This window comes from Pleurodeles waltl, chromosome 4_2, assembly GCF_031143425.1.
Source record: "Pleurodeles waltl isolate 20211129_DDA chromosome 4_2, aPleWal1.hap1.20221129, whole genome shotgun sequence".
NCBI lineage: Eukaryota > Metazoa > Chordata > Amphibia > Caudata > Salamandridae > Pleurodeles > Pleurodeles waltl.
Window position 1 is genome coordinate 8023423 of NC_090443.1, and position 20874 is coordinate 8044296.

The window sequence follows — 20874 nt, forward strand, 5'->3', positions numbered from 1 at the left end:
CACCACCAGCTGCGACAGGGAAGGGGAAGGAGGCACCATCAGCAGCGTCTTGGGAGGGCAATGAGGCACCACCAGCAGCGTCTAGGAAGGGCAAGGAGGCCCCACCCACTGCGGGAGGGAAGGGCAGGGGCAATCTGTGGCTGCTGACAGAAAGGGCAAGGGGCCTGCACCAGCAGGCAGGAAGGACAGGAGGACTGGAGCTGGGACTCATTTGGAGCCCCCACCCCCAACCATGATGGTTCACCCGTCTGAGGCTGCAGGGGAAGGGCTGGAGCCTCCACCCACCACTGCCAGCTCCACTGCCAGCAGCAGCAGCCCCAGTGGGCCGCCGTCCGAGACTGCAGGGGAAGGGCTGGAGACTCCCCACACCACTACCAGCAACGCCACCAGCACCACTGCCAGCACCGCCACCAGCACCACTGCCAGCAGCAGCAGCCCCAGTGGGCAGCCGTCCAAGGCTTCCTGGAATGGGTTGGAGCCTCCTTCCACCAGTGCCAGCACCACCACCAGCACCACTGCCAGCAGCCCCAGTGGGCAGCCATCTGAGGTTGCAGGGGATGGGCTGGAGCCTCCGCCCACCACTGCCAGCCCCGATGCTAGCACCGCCACTGCCACCACTAAGCAGCCATCACCGCTGGGGGACAGTGTGTTGTCCTGTGTCCATGGGCTGTTGTGCTGCCTGGTCCGTGCAAATCCTGTGGGAGAGACTGAGACCTTGCACTCCCCAAGATCTGCATCACAGGGCACAATGCCCCCTCCAGAACCAGTGGAAGAAGCCATCCACTCACCACATCCTACCCAGGATGAAGCACACTGGGCACAATGCCCCCTCCAGAACCAGTGGAAGAAGCCATCCACTCACCCCATCCTTCCCACGATGAAGCACTCTGGGCACAATGCCCCCTCCAGAACCAGTGGAGAAGCCATTCACTAGAGAGACTGTGGCCTTGCACTCCCCAGGACCAAGCAGTAGAAAAGTCATCCACTAGAGAGACTGTGGTCTTGCACTCCCCAGGACCAAGCCGCGGGCAAACCACCCACTTGAGAGACTGTGGCCTTGCACTCCCCAGGACCAAGCAGTGGGCATGTAGCCCCATCCAGGACCAGTGGTGTTGTACCATCTTCCGGCTGAGGTGTCCCACATTCCCTGTCCCCCTGAGGTGCCTGTGTATTTTCTACCTGATGCCCCTGAAGTGTTCTGTCCGTGTTGTTGCAGGAGTGAGGTGGGGCCTTGGCCTATGTGATGTGGCCCTGTGGCCCACGGACATTGAGGACTGGGCAGTGTTCCTCCATTTGTAAATATATATATATGTTTGTATTTTGAGACACTTATTCATGATATTTTTTTGTATTACACTCACTTTCTTCCAATCATTTTGTCCTTGCATTATTCCTGAGGGGTACGGGTGGATATGTAATGTTTGTGCATCTGATTGTGTGTATGGTGTTGCGTGTGTGTGTGTGTCACTCTCTTTTTCCTCCCACCTCCCTTGTGTGCTAGGCGGCAGTACTCACCGTGGTCGTCTTCGCTGGCATTGCTGCTCCTAATGCAGGAAAAGGTAGACGAGCATCGGAAATATGTGCAACTTGGGCACCATGGCGTCGTGGTTGTTCCCTGAGACTCCAGAGGCAAGTCCTTTGACTTCTGTGTTGTGTTTCCGCTGTGCTTTTGATGTCGTTGGTACCGCCCCAGAAAAGGTGGCTGATAGGCCTGTCGTAATACAGTGGGTGGTACATTGTCTTCTGCCTGGCTGTTGGCGGTTACCGCCGTGGTGCTTGATACCACCGTGGCTGTCGGTGTGTCAAAGTGGCTGTCTGTCTATGCGGTTTCCGCTGTGGTCATAATTCCATTTTTGTTACCGCTGGCCTGTTGGCGGTATTACAGCCGCTTTATCACCAACCGCCAGGGTTGTAATGAGGGCCTATGTGTACATAGACCGGAGTCAAAGACAGACCTACATTTTGTAGGTACTAGCAAATGTAGACATGTTTTTGTATTTAAAGCACTTGAAAATGTATTCACAAAATTCCTTGATCTTCTAGAAAGTTCATGAAGAGTTTTCTCTACTTGCAAATATTCAAAGGCTCCCACTAAAAAATGTAAAATGTCTCCAATTATAAAACAGATGATAATCACTAATAATCACTTTCAGCAAATGAAGCATTCTGCATGACATATAGGAGAAGGAAACCACCTACACTAATTGTTTTTGAGCAGAAAGGCGTCCCTTCCTCCACAAAACAATTATCCCTATAGCGCAGACACCCTTGCACTATAATTCAAGGGTGCCTGCGTTGGCGCATGGCATTCCATTGTGCACCAGTGCAGGGGTAAAGAACAGGAATGTACCGTATCTCATAGATACAGCGCATTCCTGTCCTTTTCTTTTGACACAGGGCAGCTCCGCAGGAATCCTTGCGGTTCTGCCCTGCACTAATTCTCTTAAATAAGGCCATCAGATTTTATTAGGATCAAAGAAAATCGAGACACTTCATTGGGTGATGTGCAAATGATCAATATTTTCTGAAACCCGATCTCAACACATTATTGTTGTGTGCTCTATAGCTTTCTTAGTAAAATTGCATGTCTGTACAAATTCAGCATCCATTTTAATAGTAAATGTGCCATTGGTAAATGCCCAAGTGTTACCACCCCATGCTACAATATTATATTTCTGTTATGTTATGCTAGGTTCAAGATTTTCTACAGCCCAGCAAATACCTGTAGGCGTCTATCCGCTGATGCTGATAACTTACTGAAGCAGAAAGAAAAGAAAAAAATGTAGGTGCATCTAAATAGCCAGGTCTTTAGCATCTTACGAAACTGTAGTAGATTGGGAGCATTCTTGATATCCGTAGGCAGTGCATTTCAGGCTCTTGCAGCCCCAAGAAAGAACATCCCACCATTCCAAGAGGCCCATTTAAACTTAGGAACAACAATGAGTTTAGCGTTCATTGACCAGAGTGTTCTGCTTGGGGTATACAAAGCAAGTCCATTGTATAGGAACTTCGGACCCATGCTGTGAAGGGTCTGGTAAGTGATGCAAATAGATTTGAAAATAATTTGTTGCGCAGTTCTTTAACATCCTTAGTTACCAAACAATATTTAGGGAGCTTTAGAAGGAGCCTAGCAGCTGCATTCTGAGGTTACTGAAGTTTGTTCAAGATATATTGATGAGCATTTAGAGAGAAACTCTTACAATAGTCCAATCTAGCCGAGATTATTGCCAAGATCAGAGACTTCTGCAGATGGGTGAGGATATTAGGAAAGATTTTAATAAAGCTTCTGTAGGAGGCTGGCCTGGTTTATAGTGGAACCCTTTTTAAAGAAAGGAAAAAAAAACTTTTTCAAACTTTTGAAAACTTTTGAAAGTTTTCAGAAACTTTTCAGAAAACTTTTTAGAAAGTTTTAGAGAAGGAAAGTTAAACTGTTTAGGTTACTGTGTGTATTCTGAAGTATTTGGTACATGGTTGTCCTATAAAAAGCACCAATGACAAAGTGGTAAAGCAGTTACAAATACTTATCCCACCGCTGCACCACCAATGTAGGAGGCTAGCCTGGCTTATAGTGGGTACCGGATGGTATTTACACCTTGTGCCAGGTCCAGTTATCCCTTATTAGTAGAATAGTAGTGTTCTAGCAGCTTAGGCTGATTGGGGTAGCTATAGCAGAGCAGCTTAAGCTGAACTAGGAGACATGCAAAAGCTCCAACTATACCACTTATATCATATAGCACTATATCATAAGAAACACAATACTCAGAGTTACTAAAAATAAAGGTACTTTATTTTAGTGGATATACTCCCTTAGGAGGTAAGTAAAATACACAAAATATACACACAAACCAAATTCAGGTAAGTAAAACACTTAGAAAAGTAGTGCATACACCGTAGGACACAATAGAACACAATAGGAGACAATAGGCTAAGGGGCAACACAAACCATATTGTCCAAAAGTGGAATGCAAACCACGAATGGACCCCAGGCCTAGTGTAGTGTGTAGAGGGTCCCTGGGAGTTGAAGAAAACACTAAGGGTGTCCAAGATACCCCACCCCAAGACCCTGAAAAGTAGGAGTAAATTTGCCCTACTACCCCAGAACGACAGTAAAGGGGATTCTGCAAGGACAACAACTGACTGCAAAGCACTGAAGACGGATTCCTGGACCTGAGGACCTGCAAAGGAAGGGGACCAAGTCCAAGAGTCACGCAATTGTCCACGGGGGGCAGGAGCCCACTAAACCCCGGCTGAAGGTGCAAAAGGGCTGCCTCTGGGTGGAAGAAGCCAAAGATTCTGCAGCAACTGAAGGTGCCAGGAACTTCTCCTTTGGTCAGAAGATGTCCTAAGGCATGCTGGAGGATGCAGAGTTGTTTCCAGGCAGAAAGACTGCAAACAAGCCTTGCTAGCTGCAAGAGTCACGGTTGAAGAATATGGGTGCTGCAAGGGCCCAGGAAGGACCAGGAGGTCGCCCCTTAAGGGAGGACACAGAGAGGGCACTCAGCAACACAGAAAGCCCATGCAGAAGCAGACAGCACCTGCAGAAGCACTTGAACAGGCATTCAAGAAATCTGAGCATGGCGGTCATCTCAACACAACAAAAGAGGGTCCCACGAAGCCGGAGGTCAACTCAGCGAGTTGGGCAATGCAGGACGAAGTGCTGGGGACCTGGGCTGTGCTGTGCGCGAAGGAAGTCTTGCAAAAGTGCTCAGAAGCCCTAGCAGCTGCAGATCACGCAGTACACACGATTACTGTCTGGCGTGGGGAGGCAAGGACTTACCTCCACCAAATTTGGGCAGAAGGACCACTGGACTGTCGAGGTCACTTGGATCCAGCTCTTGTGTTCCAGGGACCATGCTCATCAAAATGAGAGGGGACCCCGAGGACCGGTGATGCAGAAGTTTGGGTCCTGCGTTAGCAGGGGGAGGATTCCGTCGACCCACGGGAGTTTTCTTCTTGGCTTCCAGTACAGGGTGATGGCAGACAGCCCTCAGAGCATGCACCACCCAGAAACACTCGTGAAAGCCGGCAGGATTAGGCGCTACAATGTTGCTGTTAGTCGTCTTGCTACTTTGTTGCGGTTTTGCAGGCGTCCTGGAGCAGTCAGAGGTCGATCCTTAGCAGAAGTTGAAGAGAGAGATGCAGAGGAACTCTGGTGAGCTCTTGCATTCGTTATCTGAAGAGAAACCCACAGGAGAGACCCTAAATAGCCCTCAGCGGAGGATTGGCTAGATCCCAGGAGGGCAGAAACCTGTCTGAGGGTTGGCAGCAGCGGTAGCTGCAGAGAAAACCCCAGAGAGCTAGTTTGGCAGTACCCAGGGTCCATGCTGGAGCCCTGGGGATGCATGGGATTGGCACCCCAATACCAGATTTGGCTTGGGGGGACAATTCCATGATCTAAGACATGCTACATGGCCATGTTCAGAGTTACCATTGTGAAGCTACACATAGGTATTGACCTATATGTAGTTCACGTGTGTAATGGTGTTACCGCACTCACAAAGTACGGGGAAATTGCCCTGAACAATGTGGGGGCACCTTGGCTAGTGCCAGGGTGCCCTCACACTTAGTAACTTTGCACCTAACCTTCACTAAGTGAGGGTTAGACATATAGGTGACTTATAAGTTACTTAAGTGCAGTGTAAAATGGCTGTGAAATAATGTGGACATTATTTCACTCAGGCTGCAGTGGCAGACCTGTGTAAGAATTGTCTGAGCTCCCTATGGGTGGCAAAAGAAATGATGCAGCCCATAGGGATCTCCTGAACCTCAATACCCTGGGTACCTAGGTACAGTATACTAGGGAATTATAAGGGTGTTCCAGTGTGCCAATAAGAATTGGAGAAAATAGTCACTAGCCTGCAGTGACAATTTTAAAAGCAGAGAGAGCATAAACACTGAGGTTCTGGTTAGCAGAGCCTCAGTGATACAGTTAGGCACCACACAGGGAACACATACAGGCCACAATTATGAGCACTGGGGTCCTGGCTAGCAGGATTCCAGTGACACAGGCAAAAACAAACTGACATATAAGTAAAAATGGGGGTAACATGCCAGGTAAGATGGTACTTTCCTACAGCTTCACATCCAATGACCTAGCATATGACAGTATGCTCCACATGCGCCACCCTCTATATACCACAGCCAAATAGAAGTGGCTCATTACTGCACTTATTCATCGTGTGGAGCTTGGATTTTTCACAATCCCTGTGACTTCAGTGATGTGACATTGCTGGCAGGACCCCTGCTCTGAAAAATGTCCTAGCACCACTGCACACTCACGTAGATGACCACTGTTGACAGCACAATACCTCAGACAAAAAATCCCTTGCTGAAAATCTACCACGCACAGACAAACCAAAATCTCGCACCCTTGTGTGTGAACCTTCCCTAAACAAACACCCATCTAAACTTGTTATTTAAATACATCAATAAACACATGCCACATATCCTTGAGCACATTCAAATCTCAAACACTCATAAAAAACATCAGCCTGCCATTAGAATGTTCAGACATTGGACTAAAATATTATAATTTCATGCAATACAGTGCATCAGCCAAAGTTGTTTCACTATATTGCGTGAAAGGGTGACAGTAGGACAGAGCAGAATCAAATAAGATTTGGCACTGCTGCTCTCTTCCCAAAGCAGTAGTGCACAATCAGGCTGCCTAGCACCACACACACACCTTTGCACCATAGTGCAAAGTTGTCTTTGTCAGTCTAGCATAGGTTTTGTGCTCAAAGGGGAGAGTGCACATACACTATATAATAAATGCTTAGACTAACTTTAAAAGGTTTCCCACCTTTAGTTTCTGTTCGAACAGTGCAGTTCACATGCAAAATGTCTAAGATTATCACCTGCCTCTCTTATTACAAGACTAAAGGTTATATTATGTGGTCTTTTCCTGCTATTTGTTTCACTTTAGCAATTTTAAAAAAAACAATACTATAAAACCCATAATATTTTTCATATGAGCAGAAAACAAAGAAAGATAGGGTACCATATTGCATTATTAGAGGCCCTCAAACCAGCAAAGCCTATTTTCTTACTGCTATTATCATCAGATAACTTTGTTGGATTTTGCCATTCAGAGGCATACTTATTTGTCAGTTCACATCGATTGCTTTCTGGTTGGGGATGTTTTTTGGGGCATGCATTGCAGATGCACTTTGGGGCATATTTAATAAACGTTCACGTAACGGTGGGAAGAAAGCAATGTTGCTGTTGGGTGTTATATGAATGGGCGCGAGCAGAGCAGCACTGTATCTACTAAGAAATTATGCTCTTTAGCTCTCTACCTGAACTGGTGCACTTGAGACTGCCTATCATCAATGCAGACACCCTTGCACCAATCTGCAAGGATGCCTGCATTACGGACAGGATTGCTTTTCTGTAAGAAGGGACACCTTCCTGCGCAAAAAAAACCTTAAGAGGTAATGCTCATTGTCTATATGTGATGTAGAACTAATCATGCATTGAAATGGAAAGTAACACCTTGGTCAGGGTGCCATACCTTTTTGGTGCAACTCTAAGGTTTACTGATTTCTGTAGATCAATAGATTGCATGACATTCTATGGTTGGATGCAAGGTTTGGATGCTCCAACCAATGAACGCCTACCACTACCAAAATGTAACACAATGCAGCACAAGCAGCTGCATTGCATTACAGTTCCTTACAAATTTGAACAGGGAGGTGCAAATTGCTCCCTACATGGCTTTGTAAATCTTAGGGGCATATTTACAAGAAAGTGGCGTATTGCTCCTGATGCACCACTTTTCTTGCATCCCCCTGTACCCCCCTAACGAGACCATGGTTGCACTGTATTTTCAATACAGTGCACCATTGTGGTTGTTACCACAAGAGCGTCTGCGATTTTTATGCTATTGTGGTGCATTGCTGCACTAGCGTCAGAAATGTTGGCGCTATTGCAGCAAAGCACAAGGAAGCCCATAGGCCAATGCAGGAGTGTCACTTGAAAAATGATGCTAAGGTGGCGCTTAGAGGCGCTAGGGGCTTTTAAATCTGCCCTTTACTTTAGCCTTTGTATTGCCTTGCTTTGTGTCACACAGCTAAGCCTCAGTAAATCTGGACAAATCTTTGTTAAAACTTACAACCAACTCAGCTCCGTCTGTATAGGGCTTGTAAATGTACTTTTCTTTGTTTGTATATTTTATTAAGAGTGCGAGCATCAGTAGGCTGGCTGTGTATATTTTGGTCAACAGGTTCAGGGCTGATGTTCTACAGTATATTGATTCAGGAAAAAAATTATTTGAATTATTTGAATTGTTTTATGTGTTTTATATATGTTGTTAATAGATATGGAAAACTATTTTGATGACCCTAGGGGTCATGGAACTGAGTTAAGTGAACATGAGTCAGCTAGAAACAGCCTGTGTGCCTTTACAGATGTTTATCTAATAAACCAATTTCTTCATCTTTCAAGTCTGTGGCCTTTGATACAGGCACTGCAGCAGCTAAAGATTTACTGACCATGGTTGCTGAGGTAAGCTCATTGCATTTTCAACATTCAGGCCCCACAGCCTATGGGTGCAATTCCTTCTAGATGTGAAGTGCAATATGGAGGTAGTAAAAAGCTGTGTAAAGCAAAACACCTGGTATAATCTGGTATGTTGCATGATTTGACTGACAGCTTTGATTGTGAGATTGTTGTTTCCCATCTGTAAACTAATAATGAGTTCAGCTTTCATGCTAGACCCTTTAGACTGGAGGGGAAATGCAAGGCATACTGGTGGGGTGGACGGGACCCTACTCAAGCAGCAAACTCAATTCCTGTCAGGGTGAAGCCACAGGAAACCCCCAAATTAACATGTGCTTTACGCTTTGGTAGCTTGGTACAAAAGCAGTCAGGCTTACCTTAGAAGCGATGTGTAAAGTATTTATGCAGCACTTCAAACATTTATAATGTGCAAACACAACACAAGAAAAATTCCACACCAATTTAGAAAAATAAAGTAAAACGTAATAAATTATTTGAGACCAAAACAACAAAAATCGAATCAGTAGAACAGGAGATATGTAATTAAAAAAAAAAAAGTAAAAAATAGTGCCTAGGAGCACAAAGCACCAATTGTGATTATCGGGTTGCACTGGGCCAAGACAAAGTCACAAGCTTAGGCCCACCACGATGGAGTGGCAGTGGATACAGGGCCAAAGTTAGGCTCTCTGAACAAAGTACCTTAAATCAGTGTTGCAGATCCTTGTGAGATTCTGCGACGAGGATACGTCCCACAGCTGTGGTTACAAAGGAGCTGTTTGCTGTGATGCAAGATTCCGTATCGCCCTGGAAGATGCTGCCGGCAGAGTCTTGCATTGCAAAGTCCTGCACTGGAGAGGCACAGCATGCTAGATCCTGCGTCAGAGATGTGTTGCACAGTGGTGGCTCAAATGCAGAGCTGCAAGGAGATGCATTGTGCTTTGTTGATTTTGCACAAAGTCAACATCTGGGCTGTCAGAGGACCTTCAGGCCCATTTTCAAGGGTCCAAGACTGGGGTGGCACCACTTTGAGGACAAAATGCAAAGCAGGGAGTCCAAGTGCTGGGTTTAAGGTGGATTGAGGCTTTTCTGTCCCTGAGACTGGCTCTGATCAGGAAGCCAGTCAATTAGCCCTTGTAGACAGTCTGGTGGTCCTGGGTTCAAGATACAGGTCCAGTCCTTCCTACACAGGCAGCAGGGCAGCTGAGTAGCAGGGTAGCAAAGTAACAGCCCTTCTTGCAGCATAGCAGCACAGCAGTCCTTCAGTGTCTTCCACAGTTCCAGAGGTGTACTGAATGGTTGAGTCTGATGATCCAATATTTATATTTGCTGCTAGTTTTGAAGTAGGAGACGTTTTGAGAGAAGGTTACTTTGCAAGTTCAAAATGGCAGTTTACAACTGCAACCACTGACTGCAATGGCAGGCCTGATACATGTTTAAAGGGCTACTTATGGGGGTGCACAATGAGTGCTGCAGGGCCCAGCAGTAGCATTTAATTTACAGGCCCTGGGTACATGTACTTCCACATAACTAGGGACTCACAAGTAAATTAAATGTGACAATGGGAAGTAAGCCAAATTTTCCATGTTTTAGGGAGAGAGCACTTATACATTAGCACCAGTCATCACTGGTAACGTCCACAGAGTTCTAAGGACAGCAAAAACAAGACCAGCAAAAATGTAAGGAAAAAAGGGTAAGGCAAAATGTTTGCGTAACCACCATAAGGTTGATGGGTCTAACATGTATTATAATAATGATTTTCAGGATGCTGGCTTCACTAGAAAGCAGAGGATGCTTGATGTTCCAATGCCCATTCTGAGTTTTATAAATGCCAATGGGCAATCAGTGCTTCACCCTGTCTTAATTCAGTGCCCTAAGTCCTCAGAAAGGTCTCCTCCTACCCATGTAGAGGATATATATGTAGCCAAGCCTGAAATCGTCTCTTGATAGGGCAACTACAGGCAAGATGATGGCAGAATGTCCATGACCCAACTAGCTGTTAAGGTTGCTGCTACTCCCATACTAGATCTGAAAATTGTTACTGCTTAACAAAGAAAGAGTGAGATACTAGGAGGGGTATTGATTGGGCTTGGTCCACGTGGCAAGATACACTAGTGGACATCTTGGGTTCACTTACTAAGATTCTATGGCCCAGATCTAAGAGGGCCTAACCCCTTCTTGGGCCACATTAGCATCATTTTTTTATGCTAATGTAGCCCAACGAGGCCAAAATCGTTGCGCCAGATTTACAAAGTTGCGCAATGCATGCATTGTGCCGCTTTGTAACCCCTTGCGCCACATTATGCCTGCGCCAGACATAATGTATGCAAGGAGGGCGTTCCCCTGTTAGGGGGGCAAAAAACATGGTGCAAAAAAATCCAAAATATTTCTTAGTTTCATTTTTTGCGACATTTTCAACGCCTGCACAGGGGAGGCGTTCAAAGGATGCACACCATTATTTATAATAAGCCTAAATGAGCTTTGCAGGATTAGCGTCAACATTTTATACGCTAATCCTGCAAATCACCAAACTAGCGTCAAAACCTTTGACACTAGATTCGTAATTACTGCCAAGATGGTGTTAAGGGGGGCACTAAGGGGCGCAAGAAAAGTAGCACTGCATTGGATGCAGTGCCACTTTTCTTAAATCAATCTCTATGTTTGTTAGCACGGGTAGTAGCTGGTAAATCCTTTGGATCTAAAAATAATTTTCAATTGGGTCTAAAGAGCATTATGGGGCATATTTATACTTCATTTGTGCCGAATTCGCATCATTTAATTAACACAAATTCGGCGCAAAACTAACTCCATATTTATATTTTGACGCTAGACCCGTCTAACATCAAAATATTGGAGTTTGCACCATTTTTTAGATGCGTGAATCTACCTTGCGTCAATGAGATGCAAGGTAGGCGTTCCTGTCTAAAAAATTGTGCTAACCCCATAGCCCCATATTTATCTCCCTGTGCTAAGATGACGCACGAGTGGGAGGAGGGACTAAATAATGGCGCAAAGCTTGCTTTGCACCATTATTTAATGCCTGGGTCAGACCAGGTGTTAGGGGACCTGTGAACCCATTTCCATGGTAGAACATAATGGAATGGGTCCACAGGTGCTCTCCTCAAGCCCCAGGAACATCCCCACCCATACCAGAGGGAACCCCATCCCAGGTAAGTAGTGTAAGTATAGGTAAGTATTTTCTCTTTTAAATGCCATTGGGGGCCCAACTTGGGCCCCCCTGCATGGTGCAGGGTGCAGTGGCCATGCACAGGGGACCCTTGTCCCCTGAGCTGGCCATTGGGGTGGTGGGCATGACTCCTGTCTATTCTAAGACAGGAGTCATGTGGTATGGATGGTTTTACGTCAGAAAATGACGCTAGGCTGGTTAGAGGCATTTTTTTGCCTCTAACTAGCCTAACGTCATTTTTTGGTGCAAACCCCCCTTCTCCCATACCCCCACCAGCACCCAGCTAATGTAATGTTTTTTTTACGCTAGCCAACCGTTGCGCCTGATTGCTGTTCTTTTTTACACAAAACTGCGCAAATGCAGTTCTGCATCAAAAAGTATAAATATGGGACTATATTTTTTGGGTAGGGCTAGTTCGGCCTTATCCTTTGAAAGAAGACAGAGGTTATTGCTAAAGACATATCTGGATCTTGGGGATTCAGAAGGATCTGAAGAGGAAATGGAGGCTCAAGAAGCCTTGATTGATGACAGCTTTATTAAGGAGATTATCCACGATGTTTTTATCTTTGCAAAGCTTACTCTTCCTTGGGATGTGATTTTGGTAGGCATGTTTTCTACAGGAAGAGTGTATAGAGAGGTTGATTCACCAGCCACCTTAAATCAATCAATCAGGATTTATAAAGCACGGCTAATCACATGACAGGGTATCCAGGCGCTTGCAAGTCCCAGAGGCATATTTGAACAGCCAGGTTCTGACGGCCATTCAGAATTCTGAAAGTGAGGTGATGATCCGGAGGAACGTGGGAAGACTGTTCCAGGTCTTTGCTGCGATGTGAGAGAAGGAGCATTCTCCACTTCTGCTTTGATAGATGTGGGGGTACGAGCAACTGAAAGGTAGTCACAGTGTAGTCTTCTCAATGGTTGGTGGAAGTTCAGGCAGTGGTTAATTTATGCGGGTCCTTGGTTGTATAGAGCCTTGTGTGCATGGGTCAGTAGCTTGAATTGGCATCTCTTTTGTACATGGAGACAATGGAGTTGCCTGAGGTGGGTTGTGCTGTGGGTTCATCGCTGAAGGCCAAGGATGAGACTGGCTCTGGTGTTCTGTATGGCCTGAAGTCTCTGTAGGAGATGTGTGGCAATTCCTACTTAGAGGGCATTACCATGGTCCAGTTGGCGCGTGATGAGGGCCTGTCTCACAGTGCATCTTGTATGCAGGCATAACCACTTGAAGATGTTACGTAGCATGTGCAAAGTGAGGAAGTAGGCGTTGATCTGTGATTTCATAGTGAGCTTGTTATCAATGATGATTCTGAGGTTTCTGGCATGGTGGGAGGGTGTGGGTCTGATGGCCCCCTGGAATTGTTCCTTATGTTGCTGCTGCCATAGTTCAGTACTTCCATTATCTGTCTTCTGCTGCAGGCAGTTGTTTTTCATCCAGTCAACGATGCTTGTCATGCATCAGTGGAAGTTGGTTCTGGTGGTGGAGGGGTTGTGGTGAGTGAGAGGATGAGTTGGTTGTCATCTGCCTAGGAAATTATGTTGAGACTTTGGGATCTGACAATGTTGGCCAGTGGGGTCCTATATGCGTTGAAGAGCACGGAGATGAGGGATGAGCCCTTGGTGACACTGCAGGTTATCTCACTGGGTTTGGAGGTGAAAGGGGGAGGTGGTTCTATGGGTTCTTCCGGTGAGGAAGGAGGTGATCCATCTGAGCACGTTCCTCTGGATGCTGATGTGGTGGAGTCTTTCGATCAACATGTGGTGGGACACAGTGTTAAAGGCTGCCGAGTGGTCAAGGAGGATTAAAGCTGCTGTTTCTCCTCAGTCGAGGAGGGCTCAGATGTCATTGGTGGCTGCGATCAGGGCAGTTTTGGTGCTGTGATTGCTGCAGAAGCTGGATTAGGAGGCGTGGAGAAGCTGGTTCTGCTCCGGGTATGTCATGAGTTGCTTGTTGATGATCTTTTCCAGTACCTTTGCTGGGAATCAGAACAGGGCAATTGGCCTGTAGTTGCATTCTCTGGGGTCGGCAAAGGATTTTTTGAGTAGTGGTCTGACTTTGGTGTGTTTCCAGTCATCGGAAAATCTGCTGGGGTGATAGAGGTGTTGAGCGGGGTGGTGAGTTGCTGGCCAATCCTTTAGTTTCCAAGGTTGAAGATGTGGTGCCGGCATGTGTCTGTTGGAGCTCCTGAGTGGATGCATTTCATGGTGTAGGTGATGTCCTGGGTGGAGAGGATGTTCCAGTGGTCAGTGTATGGTTTGTGTCAGTAACAGTGGTGGTGTATCTGTTGAGGAAGTGCGTAGATGTGGCTTGGGGGCTCAAAGTTTCTGTATATGATTGCAATCTTGTCATGGAAGAAATGGGTGAAGTTGTCACACAGCTCCTGTGAGTGTGAGATGTATTGGCTGGCAGCTGGGTTGGAGAACCCCTTAATGATGTTGAAAAGTTCCTTTGTGTTGTTGATGCTGGTTTTGATGTGTGCAGCAAGGGTTTTCTAACTTATTGACCTCAGTAGGTGAGTGTCAACATCAGGACAGTGCGGGCTCTAAGGGCGACAAAAATGCCAAAATCCAGTCTTTATGCAAGAGCATAATTCATGCATTGTATTTATATGCAGTTTCTTGACCTTTTGCATTGGAGAGTTCTACCTTGAAACCACTATTAATGATGTTTGCAAATAATATTCATTTGCAAGGGTATTGCTGCAGTCTTACAGAGTGTACCAGGGTGTGGTCCCTTTCTAGAACCTTCTAGAAGCTTCCCTGCAGCATGACTGGGTGTGGTTTGTGGGCTGGGCCAGACTCTATATAAGGGAGCCAGCCCAGCTCCACGTGCTCACTATTCAGAGGTCCCGGTGCAGAGCAGCAGCAATTTCCTGAGCTGGAGCATTGCACAGGCCAAAAGGCATGACGGTGTATTCAAAGAGACTGTAGTGTAGCCATTTTTAATATAGCTTCACGTTAGTTTAACATACTAGGCCGCTGTGCACTTTGCCCTAGATACATTTTATTCAGCTTCGCACTGGTATTTTACAATAACCAGTTTTACGGTCTTGTTTTAATTTCTTCTATCACACTGTTTAGCTTAGCTCAGCACTGTGTTCTCAAATAATGCATTCTTGATTGCCCCTGTGCTTCAGTCAAGGCTACAGTCTGGTACATTGCCGGTAAACGTGGTAGAAGTTTAGTCTCCAGTATTCATAGAACATACACATCCTTACGTAGGGACATTTTCTTAGAACATCTGAGTGTTAGTTATAAAAACACTTCCTAGTCCTAGTACACTTCAAGAGGGAGATTCCAGCCAGGAACCTACAACTAGATGCTGAGTGCCCCGTTGCAGATGCTGATGCAGATTACAGGCCTTTGCTCAGGTATGAGGGTTGATGTCCTCCCGGGGGAACCTGCAAGGCAGGCTTAGAGCTTCACATGCTGTGCTCGAACTATAACTTAGAGAGAAAATAATCTAGCGGCACTATGCTAGCCTTATTCTTGTGCTTCACTCTCATCGTTACTATTTTATTCTTACTGTGTTGTGTAGTTCTGGTTATTGCATCTCACGCTTTGCTATCTAAAATGCAGTTGTTTTATTAAACCAATCTTTAAAACTTAAACTGCCTTTGTCATTTATATATGAGACTGCACAGTGTATGAGAGAACCGGTTGTGACCTGAGTGACCACGACTTCCCTGGGAAGTGCTAAGATGTCATGCGCTCGGCTGCCCAATTGTCTCTACCATTCTGGAGAGATGAGGCACTGCTAGTTAGCCAGACCAAAACCCGGATTTAAAGTGACAAGTGTCATCCACTGTGGGTCAGACTCAGTCCCCCACACTGTGAACTATCTTGCCGCTCAAAATCCAGTAGTCTCATTAGGATAATGAGAGCCTACGCGACAAGACCATATCTGGTCTTGAACGCAGTTTTCCATCCGTCGCCTTGTCTCATTCGGACTAAATGGTAAGCACCTCGTAGATCGAGCTTAGTGTAAATTTTTGCTCTTTTCACTTGATCCAACAAGACAGGAATCAGGGGCAAGAGGTATTTGTTCTTGATTGTGACCTTGTTCAAACCCCTATAGTCAATACAAATGCAAAGGTCCACATTCACCTTAGGGACAAAAAACAAAGGAGAGGCTGCAGGAGACTTGGAAGGGCGGATGAAGCCATCCTTGAGCAGGGTGGTTAGACAGAGGTCGGGCTGGGCCCTCGACCCCGTTATAAAAGACTCTTGAGTTTTGGGCCTACTCGTAAAAACTTTCAGAGTACGCGAATCATTGCTCTAATGATAATCTTGGTGTTCAGATCGGCAACAGCTTGCGCAATCATTTCATGGCATTTTCATATTCTTGTTAGAATCAGCACAGCGCACGATTCATTTACCGCATGATAATCTTGGTGTTCAGATCGGCAAAGGCTTGCACGATCATTTCATGGCATTTGCATATTCTTGTTAGAATCGGCAGTGTGCGCGATTCATTTCCCGCATGTAAAACTTGGTGTTCAGATCGGCAACAGTGTGCACGATCATTTCATGGCAATTAAAAACTTGATGTGTAACGTTTGTTGAAATTCACACATTAATCCTGAACCTATGAAATTCCTGTGAGGATGACAAATTTAAAGTGTGAAGTTCTTGGCGCATATTAAGTTCCTAGTACAATTCCAATCGTTTTTCCAGGGAATGTTTCAGATTGCCTTTTGTCCTCATGTTAAAAATGCAGTGTTTGTTCTGAAGCAGTATTCTAGAAGGTTCTGGTATTTCTAGTCATTATGTGACATTTTATGAAAAGCTCATATGAAACATCGCATTAATCATTCTTGATTTGTTCCAGGTACCCAGAGTTCTTTAGGTCTAGTTAAAGTCACTTCTTAGATTTATCCATGGTCACAGTAGAACAATGCTTAGAACCATAGTCTACTGAAAGTCAATGTGATTATATTCTTATGTTGTGTTATTTAACCTTTTGCTTCCTAACAGGTCTCCTTCCCAGCTGTTCCCTACCCTCAGCTGGAGGATAAATGAGAGGAGCTGACATACAAGACAAGTCCATCTCCCAGTCGCTTTATTAAGGTAGGGGGAAGTGTAGCTCTCTTCACACACAACTAAATAAGTTGTCAAAGATCCTGAAAAATTTAGAAGGTTTCAGATGAAGTACATTTCTCCCAGGACAAAAAATTAGGTTACTTGTGGCAGAGGTCAGAGGCTTCTTTCTAAGGAAGCAATAGATAAATTTGCTTTAGATCAGGAAGATTTTGCTTTAAATGTTTAAAGGGTCTCAATAATTTTGTATACTGTTGCTTCAAGATGGAGATTATAATACATATAAGGGATATACTAGTCACAGGGGACTGGCTGGTTTGGTTAGATGTAATTTCATGTTATGTTCATTACATTACTTTACGTTTCGTTGCATACCGTTGTGTTGCATTAGGTTATGTTATGTTAATGAATTCATAGAGCATGAACTGTTGCTAAAAATGTATCCTGCCTTTGAAGTCAAATTTATTGCAGGACAAAAGTGAGAATGCTGCTTCACATAAAGGGGAAAGTTTTCAGTTATTTTCTAAAAAGAAGTTGCTGTTTAATACAAAGCAAAAGGCTCATTTAGCCCAGTTGACCCCCACCTCCCTGGGGCTTTCTTTTTCAGAATAGATTGGGGGCCCCTCCCAGGTCATATATGGCCCTGGGGACCACCAACTCCCCAGATCTGGCCTGTGCTCAGAGAAGGAGGGGAGCCACATGCCCCCTTCCTAGAGCCAATTATGGCCCTTTGGACTGTCACTCCCCCAGGGCCAGCTACTGCTGTGTCCTGGGTGCCCAGACCAAATAACAAAAAGCATGCTTTCTGGACCAAGAGCCACCTTTGCGCCAAATCTGGTGTAATTCTGTCCAGCAGGTCGGGCTGTAATCATGTCTAAAGTCTCTAAGGGAATTAACAGATGAAACACACTTTTTAACATCCCTTTTTTCTCAGTCCCCACTTGACTGATCAACCCAAAACTTTATAAGCACAAGACCCAACTTGACAGTTTAAATAAAAAAATCATGGAGATTCGTCAAACTGCACAAAAGATATAGCCAAGTCAAAAAACGCTTTTCCTATGGAAGCTAGGTCCTAACTATAACTACCTACTATATATACTATGTTTATAGATGATGAGCTTAGAATCAAGAAAAGAGGCAATGCTTGTTTAATGGCCTCTACTAATGCATTATGGGGAGCCTTTCTCTGTGTTTCCCACTTCTGTTCACATGAAAGACTTTATGGGTTATGTAGTGTGGGAGCACCCATGCACCAACCATGGGGCGCCTCCTAGAAGCAAAGTAACATGAACTAGTACAAACCATAACTTTGTGTTACTTTGAGGCAACTATCTAGCACAAGACAAGTTTTGCCCTGGAAAGTAAATGACAGTTCAGCACGTTGCACTGTGTATGTTACGTTTGGTGAATTTACATCAGTACAAAGTGTTGATGAATCTGGCCCTTCATCTACTCTTCTTTGCACTACAACTAAAACCCTTGCGCTTATATATGAGCCCTGCACAATCACAAACAGTTGAATCACATATAACTCTCCATTAATATCTCCATTAATGGAGATCTCTCCATTAATCCAGCAGTCTCATATGCTCAGATGAGAGCCCATCACTCTCACATAAACACAACTTAAACCTTCTATGCTCATAGGTGTACACGACCACTGGCCAAAAATTCAATTACCTCTCACCTCTGTTCCTGCACATACTCCTTAATTAGCTCATTAAAACGCCACACCTTGAGAATATGACTTACCTCATCACATGCAACATTGTCCCCTGCACAAAAAACAATTTGACGCAATTCAGACTGTTAACGCCTAATAGTGACACGCCATCTGCAAACACCAGAAAACAAAATCCAAGATTTTCACCCAGCATCCTTACAAAAAAGCAATTTATGCTTCATGGGTTTTTATCCAGAGTCACTTATTATCAAAGAGAACAGTGAGAGCATGAACTATTAAACATTTGATATTTTTAAAGTCCATAAACGTTTAGCACACCATGCGTTAGTACAGAAACACGTTTATATATCACAAAACAAAAAGCATTGCAAAGCTTATATGTGTGGCTCTGAGAGCCATCGTTTGGTTTTGTCAATGCTTGTTTTGTTAAAACTCTTGTTGCTAGAGATGTCTGGCCCTCACTAATATAAAAAAAGAGGCATTGGCTCAAAGTAAGAAATTGTTTTGGTCCCGAAAGGCGCACACATTACCATAGTAGTCCATGGCACTTTAGGGAACAACTTTGTCGGTGGATGTGTACCTTGTGAAAGGATAGAATGCCGTCACTCACAGTCAAGTAAGTGAAGCAAGTCTAATCCATTGCCCCATGCTATATGCTGTAGCGGGCGGAAAAGCACCATGAACCAACAAAAGACCGGTGAATGATAAGGGATATCTGCCATCCCATGTAAGTAAGCAAGCATATTATACATAGCAGTTTAGTAAAATCGAAAGATCTTGGCTAACGCCGAATACAAGAATTGAAAAACACGTATACAGCTCCATAAAATACCCACATTGGTCAGAGTGAAGCAGAAACTTGATTAGTTATATGCCTGCGTAGACGGAAATGCCATCTCTGGTACTCATCACCTACCTGCCACAGTCTGAGTTCTTGTGCTGCTGAAAGGTGCTTCTGCCTCTGCCGAAGTAGGGTTTATAAAATACTCTGGCAGAAATTACTTGTTGACAGCAGTGGGCGTTCACCCAAATCTCCTCAGGGTATATGCGTTTTTTCTCTGCCTGCCAGATAATACCAAGCAAGAGGGGGCTACCAATATGAGAGGTTTGGTTGCAGACGTAGCAGAACTTTTTTTGTAAATTATTATATCGCTCACGTTCACACAGTATCTTCATAAAACATGTATTGAGATAAATCGCTTTGGCCGTTTTATTTGGCAGATGGAATGTGATTTATTCTAAGCAGACGAAAAGTTTGCTTAAAGTCATACTGCAAGATTTAAAACACATACAGACAAACATAGATACGATCACGAACGCATATTATGCACGGATGTGAGGTGCTGGAGTTATACTTGTATTCTAAAGGTCTGTGTTCTAGACCAGATGCTATGTGGAACGGTGGGGGCCAGTGTGGCGGCAGATTCGCCACACTCTTTCCTAATGTCACTTACATAAAACGTGTCATAAGACCACAACATGCATTTTTATACGTAAAGCAGAAAAACAATATGATGTATAACTCTTACACTCCCATACTAACATAACTTTACCTACTGAAAACAGAAATTGCTTTGTATCTTTGTGTTCTGACCTGACTGGAAATACACCTGTAAAAAACCTATGAAACACTGCAAATAAATAATTAAATAAATAATTGGTGAGTGTTGAGTAGACCTCAGTTTTAATCTTCCGAAGTTCATTGAATTATAGCGATGTTAAATGGAAATATTTGTTGGTAGGAAATCTTTTACTTCGGTGTCCTGTGGTGTCATGTGTTTTATCGCACAATGGGATGATGTAATGTGGCTTTGGGGGAGTAGTGCGTTTGGTTTTAGAGAGCTGTGGGGTGTGTCTTATGTAATGTAATATGTGGGGTAGTGTAAGGCAGCGTGGCCTGGTGTAAGAGTGGTGACAAATCGTGTTTTGTTATTTTATATGGTGCCATTTGGTGATGAAGTGCGACATGTGGTCGTCATCACGATGCGCTGTTTTTCCACTGATCCGTTTATTTTCATACGGGGAACTCTCGATATGAAAATCTGGATGGAATGATGGTCTACTGTGGAAAAAGCCACGGAATACCGTGGTAATTCCTCATTTGTAAGGGATCCACAGAGTCCACCTTGCAATCCATTACTCAAAAGAATGGAAAAATCCATGTAATTTCCGGGCTAGTCATAGAGAGGGTCTTATTGGTGAGGAATTGTTAGTATTGGCGCTCAGTACCCAACCGTTAGCCAATGTAGAATGTTTAAAGTGGCTTTTGCGGAATGTCAAGACCTGATAATATTGGCAGATGTCTGATCAACAGAACACCAGCAGTGGCGTAACGAAACTGGAGAGGGCCACCCTGCTCCAGCCTCACTCCGTCCGGGTGCTGTGCTGAGAAGGGCCCCTGGAGCTCCCCCAACACCGCGGGGGCTGCGGGGGCCTTTGTTACCTCACCGAACACCAGATCATA

The 20874-nt window shown here is 44.8% G+C and overlaps 1 protein-coding gene across 1 annotated transcript in view; it reads right to left on the reverse strand.

Moving 5' to 3' along the window:
• Window positions 1–19360, reverse strand: part of LOC138292040 (von Willebrand factor A domain-containing protein 7-like) — a 344708-nt gene extending 325348 nt beyond the window's left edge. Inside the window, exon 1 of the mRNA XM_069230371.1 lies at window positions 19327–19360. The gene's annotated coding sequence lies outside the window, so the exon portion shown is untranslated. The remainder of the gene's footprint in view (window positions 1–19326) is intronic.
• Window positions 19361–20874: the final 1514 nt, after the last annotated feature.